Source organism: Petromyzon marinus, chromosome 21, assembly GCF_048934315.1.
Source record: "Petromyzon marinus isolate PM22_M1 ecotype Great Lakes invasive population chromosome 21, UKy_Petmar_22M1.pri1.0, whole genome shotgun sequence".
Lineage (NCBI taxonomy): Eukaryota > Metazoa > Chordata > Hyperoartia > Petromyzontiformes > Petromyzontidae > Petromyzon > Petromyzon marinus.
Window position 1 is genome coordinate 15,793,606 of NC_133687.1, and position 8,483 is coordinate 15,802,088.

Here is an 8,483-nt window from a genome sequence, read left to right on the forward strand (position 1 = left end):
AGCTAATTGTGCTTGGGTTTATGAAGCTAGCGCAGGGGTTGGCAACCTTTTAAAGAAGAGCCATGTTGGGGTTTTTGTCTTTCACTAAAATAGTTTGAGAGCCGCTTCACACGCAGAGATACTTGTACACAAACACAGCAAGTATATAGCAGATGACAAATTCTGACCTAAAATAGGTGATGGAATAAACTGAGTAAATTTTTTTCCCTCTTAAGTTATTATTGAACAATACAGTTTGACTGTACATTTTGCTGGCACCAAGACACTCCAGTGACCCATTTCCTGGCAAACTTAATCCATTATCTTTACGTTAAATTACGTTTAACATTTAGTTTTAAAAAAATCTGCCTGCAAAGGGGCAGGCAAAGAGCCGCAAGTGGGAAGCCAAAGAGCCACATGAGGCTCTAGAGACCTAGGCTCCCACCCCTGAGCTAGCCAATCGGCATGGGTGTTTTCAATACCCATGTTGATTGCCTAACAACATCAAGGTATTGGTAAAGTATGATTACAGGCATTACATAACTGGTACCATCTTAACTTCCAATGGGCATACCCTTAGATTTATAAAGAAAAGTCCACAACTGCTCATCTTCAATGTTGTGACCTGATGTGAGTAAGTAAGGCACTTCAGAAATCGTTATGAATTTCTTGCAGCGGAGTGTAACGGTCATTAAATGGTTTTGTCAATTCTCTACCAGGTTTCTCCGAGTATGGCGCCCATAACAAGCCCTGCTTCCAAATGTCCATTCAACCTGCATTGTGCGTAGAATATCTCACCTGGAGTAGTCGACACTTGTAATGGTGAGGAAAACATGTAAAATGAATAAATAAAAAATACACGGTTATAAATGAAGAATGCTTCGTGGGATATTGTTCATAATTACCTAATATTTCAAATGTATGCATTGTACACAATGACACATTTCACTTGCCAAACATGCACAGAGCTAATTGTGTTTGGATTTATGAAGCTTGGGCAGGGGTTGGCAACCTTTCAAAGAAGAAGTGCAATTCTTTGAGAGCCACGTGACACACAGAGATACTTGTACACAAACACAGCAACTATATATCAGATGACAAATTCTGGCTTAAAATAGGTGATGGACTTAACTGCGTCAATGTTTTTCCCTTCAGTTATTATTTAACAATACAGTTTGACTGTACATTTTGTTGGCACCAAGACATGCCATAGTGACCCATTCCCTGCCAAATTTAATCAATTTTCTTTACGTTAAATACGTTTAAGATTTTATTTTGAAAAATCTGCCTGCAAGGGGCAGCCAAAGAGCCACAAGTGAGAAGCTAAAGAGCCGCAGGCTGCCCACCCCTGAGCTAGGCAATCGGCATGGTTGTTTTCAATACCCATGTTGATTGCCTAAAAACATGAAGTTATTGGTAAAGTATGAATACATGCATTATATGACTGGCACCATCTTAACATTCAATGGGCATACCCTTAAATTTACACGAAGTCCACTACTGCTCCCAGGGCCGGATGAAGGCACGAGGCTTTAGGGGCTGCAGCCCAGGGGCCTCCGCCAGCTGGAGGACCTCCAGAGATGAAGTGAAAAGTTATTTAATTTTGTTAATTACTGAATTGTATTTGTTAGCCTTGTAAAAATACATTTGATTTTTCTTTAACTTTGTTTTCCTTTAAAAATATTACTGGGGGCTACACAGTACCTGTAGCCCAGGGGCCTACAAAATCTTAATCCGGCCCTGACTGCTCATCTTCAATGTTGTTAACCTAAGAACATAGCTTATGCAAGGAAATACAGCACTGCATAAATCATCGTTATTAATTTCTTACAGTGGAGTGTTACGGTCATTTAATGGTTTTATTAGTTTTCCATCAGGTTTCTCCAAGTATGGCGCCCATAACAATCCTTTCTTCCAAATGTCCATTCAACCTACATCGTGTGTGGAATGTCTCACCTGGAGTAGGCGACACTTCTGATGGTGATGAAAACATGTAAAATGAACAAATACACAGTTAGCAATGAAGTCTGCTTTGTGGGATATTCTTCATAATTACCTAATATTTCGAATGTATCACTTGTACACAACTACACATTTCATTTGCCAAACATGCGCGGAGCTAATTGTGTTAGGGTTTATGTCGCTAGGGCATGGGTCGTCAACCTTGGTTTTTGTGTTTAACCAAAATAGTTTGAGGGCCGTATGACACGTAGAGATACTTGTACACAAACACAGCAAGTATATAGCAGATTACAAATTTTGACTTGAATAGGTGATGGAATAAACTGCGTCTTTTGTTTTCCTCCTTAAATTATTATTTAACAATACATTTCTAGATTTGAAGCTTTCGTGACTGCAAGGATCCATGCTCTTTGGTTCTATTCGGCAGTCACGTAAAAAAACAACAAAATAATAAAAAGATTCACGACGTTTCGGCCACAACACAAGTGGCCTTCATCAGGTTAAAGGTCGCGGTCTGAGCTTGGCTGTGTTCACTCCAGCGCTGTCCTCTCGACAGTCTGGTCCCTTCAACTGATGAAGGCCACTAGTGTTGTGGCCGAAACGTCGTGAATTTTTTTACGTGACTTTACCGAATAGAACCAAAGCGTATTTAACAATACAGCTTGACTGTACATTTTGTTGGCACCAAGACATTCCATAGTGACCCATTCCCTGCCAAATTTAATCAATTATCTTTATATTAAATTAAGTTTAATATTACATGAAAAAAAATCTGCCTGCAAGGGAGCAGCCAAAGAGCCGCATGGGGGAAGCCAAAGAGCCGCATGCGGCTCCAGAGCAGCAGGCTGCCCACCCCTGAGCTTGGCAATCAGCATGGTTGTTTTCAATACCCGTGTTGATTACCTAATAACATCAAGGCATTGGTAAAGTATGAATACAGGCATTAAAATGACTGCTACCATCTTAACAGGCGCGAAGTCCACTACTGCTCCTTATCAATGTTGTTACCCTAAGAACATAGCTTATGCAAGAAAATAAAGCACTGCAGAAATCATCATGTGTAATTTCTTACAGCGGAGTGTTACTGTCATTAAATGGTTTTATTAGCTGTCCATCAGTTTTCTCCGAGTATGGCGCCCATAAAAATCCTTGCTTACAAATGTAAATTCAACCTGTATCGTGTGTGGAAGGTCTCATCTGGAGTAGTCAACACTACTGATGGTGACAAAACATGTAAAATGAACAAATAAAAAATACGCAGTTATCAATGAAGTCTGCTTCATGGGATATTCTTCATAATTACCTAATATTACACATGTATGCCTTGTGCACAATTACACATTTCACTTGCTAAACATGCACGGAGCAAAGTGTGCTTGGGTTTATGAAGCTAGGGCAGGGGTCGGCAACCTTTCAAAGAAGAGCCATTTTTGGGTTTTTGTCTTTCACTAAAATAGTTTGAGAGCCTCATCATACTTGTACACAAACACAGCAAGTATATAGCAAATGACAAATTTTGACTTTAAAAAGGTGATGGAATAAACTGCGTCAATTCTTTCCCCCTTAAGTTATTATTTAACAATACAGTTTGACTGTACATTTTTGTTAGCACCAAGATATTGCAAAATGACTCATTTCCTGCCAAATTTGATCCATTATCTTTACGTTAAATTACGTTTAATATTTAATTTAAAAAAAGATCTGCCTGCAAAGGGGCAGCGAAAAGGCCACAAGTGGGAAGCCAAAAAGCCACATGTGACTCTAGAGACGCAGGCTCCCAACCCCTGAGCTAGCCAATCTAAATTGGTGTTTTCAATACCCATGTTGATTGCCTAATAACATCAAGGTATTGGTAAAGTATGAATACAGGTATTATATGACTGGCACCATATTAACATTCAATGGGCATACCCTTAGATTTACACGAAGTCCACTACTGCTCCTTTTCAATGTTGTGATCCTAAGAAAATAGCTTATGCAAGGAAGTAATGCACTGCAGAAATCATCTTTATGCATTTATTACAGCGGAGTGTTACGGAGATTTAAATGGTTTTATCAGTTCTGCAACGGGATCCTCTAAACATTTCGGCAATGACAATGTAAAGATGGATGATACATCTAAGCTAAGTAGGACAGGGCACCAGGCATTGCAGGCCTAACTCATGGCAGCGTGCCAAAACAACTGATACTATAATCACATGCAATAATTCCTCTCCGCTATCCCCTTCATTTGAAGTATGTAAGTAAAGATAAAAACTACAACAGAAGCTGATACATGACTCAACTTTGAATGGAACTACTTTGCTCCAACTATCAGAAGCTGGCCAGTGTAGGGACCTGTTTGGTGAGCCTTTAAGTGATAGTGGATTGCTCAGCTGCCACCATGAAGTGAGTGTGAGTGAAGGTAGGTGGTTGGAAGGTGCTGTCACACCATTTTTAGGATGCACTTTCACTATATTTTTTGTTTATCTAAAGAAATGACTGCGGAGAGATATGCTGAATAGACTCCAATCCAGGATTATAACATCTATAATCCATAAAAATCTGGGCATTGCCTACAAAGATTCAACATTTGGTTTGTATAACTGTTGAAATGTGAAAGTAATTAGTAGCCCAACCACGTTATCGTTATTTTTACGGATAGACTATCCCTTATTTCCACCTTGGATACTCAACCTGTGCCCCTTAAGTAAATAAATGAACCCCAAATTTGTAAATGGTTGAACGTGTACCTGTTCTGTACAGAATTAAGTTCAGAAGTCGTCTCTGGTTTGTTTTAGCAAGCATCAATCATCCCGTTGCACGGAGCCAGAATCATTTTCTAAATGTCCATTTAACCTGCATTGTGTGTGGAGGTCTCACCTGAAGTAGTTGTCGCTTTGAAGATAATGGTGATAAAAACATGTAAAATGTAAAAAAAACGCAGTTATCAATGAAGTCTACTTTACAGGATATTCTTTATAATTGTATAATATTACAAATGTATACTTTGCACAACTACACATTGTATTTGGCAAACATAAACAGAGCTTCATATCTCATCGGTTTTCTTCAGGATAAATAAAGATTTTGATTCTGATACAGAGAGCCTTAGTGTTCGGGTTTATAAAGCTAGGCAATCGGCATGGGTGTCTACAATACCCATATCGATTGCCTCATACTGTAACACAAAGGTATGCATGTATGTTGGTAAAGTATTAATACAGTACACGCATTATAAGACTGGCACCATCTTGACATCCCTCATAATTGCACAGATAATTCCACTACTGCTCTTCTTCAATGTTGTGACCTTCAGAACAAAGCTAATGCAAGGAAGTAAAGCACTGCAGAACTCGTCGTTATGAATTTCTTACAGCGGAGTGTTATGATGACAAAATGGTTTGATTTGTTCTGCAATGGGATGCTCTAAGCATTGCGGCAATCACGATGTGAAGGTGGATAAGACCTCTAAGCTAATTAGGACAGGGCACTAGGCATTATGGGCCTAATGACATCGTGCTAAAACAACTATGATTATCACATTCAATCCTTCCTCCTCTCTGATTTCCCTTTATATGAAGTAAATAACTGTGCAGAGGAAAACCAAAACATAACATAATTATTATTTCATCTTCCGTGCTCTTAAGACGAATGCGTGGACTAGTTCACACAAATCCACAGGTCGGCATCACTGTGAAAAGTATGTTTTTACCAACAGAAATGTGCGCAATGTCTCACCTTGTGCTTTTGTTGACGACGATAAAGGCGTTTGGAAGACACAAATAAATGGTTAGTATATAACACGACATTGATGGCATTGTTATTTCAAGTACATTCATGATAATATCATACCAACAGCACGCAATAGTGATGATTGTTAAAACACATATACTTTAAATTGACGTCCCATCTTGTGCCACCATGATCTATTGCGACGACATATACATCTGCCGTCGCCCATCAGGAATATACGACCTGCTTTAACATGACAGCCAAACGAAAAAAAATACGTTTAAACCGCCGACTACATTGACACGTTCATGTGGCTGACACTATCCCGATAGCTGATAAGACAACCGCACCGAGGAAATCGCTAATGCTTGTAGGTTGTACGAGGCTTTTATTGATAATACCCGAACTGTGAAATTCACACCTTTACTTGCTACCATTGCAAACAGCAGCGCACAGGCGAAGAGCCAGAGATTGTTGTTGGTCACCGCCATCATCACCGTCTGTTATTTGAATCACGAGTAGTGATATTATTATTCTAAATGTGTTTTAATCTGTTCGAGCATTGAGGAAACTAACGTCTTCCTTGGGCGACTTGTGGGTGCCACTTTGAAGGCGAACCCTTTTATAGCAGAGGTGTCTCGCTCCTCATTCTGCACGATTCGTATTTTCATTGTATTTCGTTTTTTCTGAAGTTGAAGGTCAAGTTTGAGAGTTGTGCTTTGTGGTGCTGTGTACGTGCGTACGCGTATATTGCGTAACACTTCACTGCATATATAGTCAGTTTATCACTCTGTTTACAGAGGAGGAAGTTGTTTTGCTTATAGGGGTTGTTTGCACCTTATGACACTTGTACGGGTCAGTGTCCGATAAGATTGCCGAAGGAAGGACACTGGTTATATTATATACGTTATGCCACCATTTCAGGTCTCAAGTCAAGTTTTGTATTTTAAGCTAGACAGATATCCCCATGTTTTATTTTTAACTAGACTTGAAACCTGCACGTATTTTCGGCGTGACCATTTGCCCGTCTGTCTCTCCCTCCGGCCACCCAGAGAGCAAAACTTTAAAGTGGCTATTCCCAGCAGAACTCATCCTTGCGACATTTTCGCCTCTGAAAGTCTGCTTGGAGACAATCGAGCCCTTTGAGCCGAGAACTTCAAACAGAGATTTGTGCAATGTTGCTCAGTCCATGCCCAATACCCTTGGACCCTTTGAGCTGTGCAACTCTGCTTGGTCTGTGACCTGTGAACTTGTGACTTCAACTGCCCCGCTTGGGCCTGTGTCCGATACCTGTGAGCTTAGGATCACACCTCTGCTTCCAGGACTGTGCACTGGAGTTTGGACTGGCATCCCTAGATGTCTACGCAGCATCACAGTGCATTACTTTTCTTCACTTATTTTTTACGCTCTTGAAACAACAGGTAAGCTTTTCGCTTGCAAGTTTCAGATGTACTGCAATACACCCGTCCTTGGACGGGCAAAAGGCTAGTCCCTAGATATTAAGACTGTATTGATCTTGTTATAGCCTCACCAAGTATTTCATATTTCGTTTAAGGTTGACCTTGTCTGTTTGAATTGTGGGTACTTTCTACTGGGGGCGGGCTGAGTTAAACTTGTATTTTGCTGACCAAGACTGTGTACCTAGCACAGATAATCAGATGTTCTGCATTGCCAATTCAAAGGTGTGACTTATGACAGTAATAATTTACGGACGAGAAGATCCCGCGTTTGAAGTGAAAGTCACGAATCATATCGGGATATTCTTGACTCAAGATTTCAAGTACTGCTGTGGTGTAATGGTTAGGAGTTGGGAAACCGCACTCTTTAGGTCGTCGGTTCAATTTGACCTCCCAGCGCGTCCTTTTAAAACAATGGAGAAAGTAACTTTTATCACCCCGGCCTCTTGTCTACCCAATGCAGCACTAAACATGATTACACCACAGGTGATTGGCAGGTTTGTTTAATGCTAGCCTATCACTAATCTCAGAGAGAATAAGAGTACTCCGATTTGAACTCGATAGTTTAGACAAGACTCTCTTAAAATCACATTTAATGTTAACACAAAAAATGTTCCCTTCTGATTGGAACCACATTGACAACATGACGGCTGCCTCTGCTGATCACTGTCAGTCAAATGCAAAGCTAACCTGATCGCTAAATTCAACCTCCTATCAAAGAAGCCAGAACCACACATCACAAAACTGGATGTTAACCAAATCGTTATTAATCAGAGTAACATCCCGATTTTGGACAATCTGAAAACGGTACTGGCTAAAGGGCTAAATTTCGCTGGCACCCCTAAACATATACCAATAGAGGATATCATCTCTCAGGTCGATGTAGCCCTCAAAGGCATAGGACACATCCAAGCTGACGTTACGCGAGCTGAAATAGCCACTATTCTCAAGAATGCTAAGAAACCCATTAGTAATATTAGCAAAAACGAACGCTCTGAACTCGCGAATTTAAAAAAGAGGGATGATATAGTCGGCCGACAAGGGCAATGCCACTGTCATTATGTATAAAAACTCATACAACAACATAATCCAGGACCTACTCAATGATGGGAGTTACTCAAAAAACTAAAAGTGATCCTACTAACAGCCAAACGATAAAAAACAACAAAATCATCACTAGTTCGAATTCCCTAATCGAACCAACCAAACGTCCCTCCCTAAAACCCTCTGCTGCAAGACCGCCCAGATTATATGGTCTTCCCAAGATCCATAAAGAAGGTACCCCACTATGACCCATCGTGTCCACGATCAACTCCCCTACCTACAAGCTAGCCCGTTTTTTGTCGGAAACTCTGCTTTCCTTAACTGGCA